The sequence below is a fragment of the Pan troglodytes genome, chromosome 2 (assembly GCF_028858775.2).
Source record: "Pan troglodytes isolate AG18354 chromosome 2, NHGRI_mPanTro3-v2.0_pri, whole genome shotgun sequence".
Classification (NCBI taxonomy): Eukaryota; Metazoa; Chordata; class Mammalia; order Primates; family Hominidae; genus Pan; species Pan troglodytes.
The window spans coordinates 112,233,091-112,234,858 of NC_086015.1; positions in this window are offsets into that span (position 1 = coordinate 112,233,091).

Genomic DNA, 1,768 nt, shown 5'->3' on the forward strand with positions numbered 1-1,768 from the left:
TAGGAAGCATAATAAAGCCTTCTGCATGTAACTTCTATGAAGATCAGATGAAAAATGAGTGTGAACGTTCTCTGTAAATTGGAATGTACTGTACATGCTATTATTTGTGGTTGTTGAATTAAATAATTGCATTGAATGAATTCTGCCTCAAGGTGTTAAGTTTGCCTACGTGGAGAAGAGAATCATTGAGATCTGTCAGCATCTCCTTTATGTCCCTGTGATAGCCATAGTGGCTCTATCTATACCTACATCTCAATTATATCTGCATCAGTGCATCTTTATATCTGTGTTAAAAGAGAGTGACAAAACTATGACAAACCGGAAAATCCATTTTCTGCCTCAAGAAGGTTGTTGTTACTCAACAGCAGCTCACTAGTTGCTGCCCAGTATTGCCTCCATCTTTAAATTTCAAGACAAGATTAAAAAATCCATGTGATTTTTTTTAATTGTTAAAATATGCTGTGGGTACCATAAATGATTGGGTCTGGCCCATCAGCTTCTTGTTTGGGATTCATGGCCTAAAACCAATGCAGACAGAGCTGTAATACTTTCTGGTCCATTCCCTCTCGGGTCATTATTCAATCTTAGTCCTCTATGTTTTATCACTCCAGTAGGAAAGCAAGGATTGTCTAGGATGAGTCAGCATATAGGCTGCCATCCACTGGATCAGGTACCCAATCTTGGCTGCAGATTGGAATCACCCAAAGACCTTTAAAAATTGCTGAAGTCTGGGTCTCAATCCCAGAGATTCTGATTCACATGGCCTCAGGTATAACCCGATCTTCGGGATTTTGTAAAGCTTCCCGAGAGATTCTAATGAGCAGCCAGGATTGTGGTCACTGAAGTGATGAAAGGAAATTGGGAGGGTTCACCCAGTGCCTGGAGCAGTGGTTATTAGTAGGTGATTGGGGGTACATTCTCCAGCTGGCAGTGGGAACGTGCCAAAGTCTTATGGGGATCATGTTAGCAATAGGAATAGTCCTGAGTACTTAGAGAAATGCTCATGGATGAATGAATGGATAAAGAAAATGGATAAGAAAATTTCTTAAATAATATTTCTTTAAGTATTAATTCTTTAAGTACATATATACTTAAAGAAATATTATTCAGCCATGAAAATGGAAGAAATACTTCTATATGAGAAAATGTGAATGAACCTTGAGGGCTTTATGCAAAGTGAAATAAGCCAGACACAAAAAGACAAAAACTGCATTATCTCATTTGTACTTGGAATCTAAAAGAGTCCAACTCAGAGAAGCAGAGTACAGTAGTGGTTGCCAGGGGCTGTGGGGTCAGGGGAATTAGAAGATGTTTGTCAAAGGGCACAAACTTATAAAATGAATAGATTCCGGGGATCTATTGTACAGCATGGCAACTATAATTAATAATACTATATTGTATGCTCAAAAATTGCTAAAAAATGTTCTTGGCCCAGCACGGTGGCTCACGCCTGTAATCCCAGCACTTTGGGAGGCTGAGGCAGGCAGATCACAAAGTCAGGAGATCGAGACCATCCTGGCTAACACGGTGAAACCCCTTCTCTACTAAAAATATTTTTTAAAAAAACTAGCTGGGTGTGGTGGCCGGCGCCTGTAGTACCCCCTACTGGGGAGGCTGAGGCAGGAGAATGGCTTGAACCTGGGAGGCAGAGCTTGCAGTGAGCCGAGGTCACACCACTGCACTCCAGCCTGCATGACAGAGCGAGACTCCGTCTCAAAAAAAAAAAAAAAAAAAAGAGTGTTCTCACCACAGACACATGTGAGGTGAT